Source organism: Arachis ipaensis, chromosome B03, assembly GCF_000816755.2.
Source record: "Arachis ipaensis cultivar K30076 chromosome B03, Araip1.1, whole genome shotgun sequence".
NCBI lineage: Eukaryota > Viridiplantae > Streptophyta > Magnoliopsida > Fabales > Fabaceae > Arachis > Arachis ipaensis.
The window spans coordinates 3,950,156-3,950,432 of record NC_029787.2 but is presented as its reverse complement, the minus strand read 5'-3'; positions in this window follow the sequence as shown (position 1 = coordinate 3,950,432).

Sequence of the window (277 nt, the reverse complement as noted above, 5' to 3'; positions counted from 1 at the left end):
TGTATTAATTCTATCCTTATTAATTAATATTTAAAATACATTTTTATTCTATTGAATAAAGATTGTTGATATTAATTAGCAATTCTGAAACCATTTGATAAAACGAGACTCTATCAAATTTGGGTTGGTCGAGTGGTCAGCTAACTCGTCCGCTTAAACAAGTGTCGGGAGTTGGAACCCCGCCTTGTGCATGCAGCAACTCATTGGTCAGTGGCAAACCCTTAAATGAATATCAGATTCGCGATGAATTAATTTTTAACCTGTCGGGCTGTGGGAT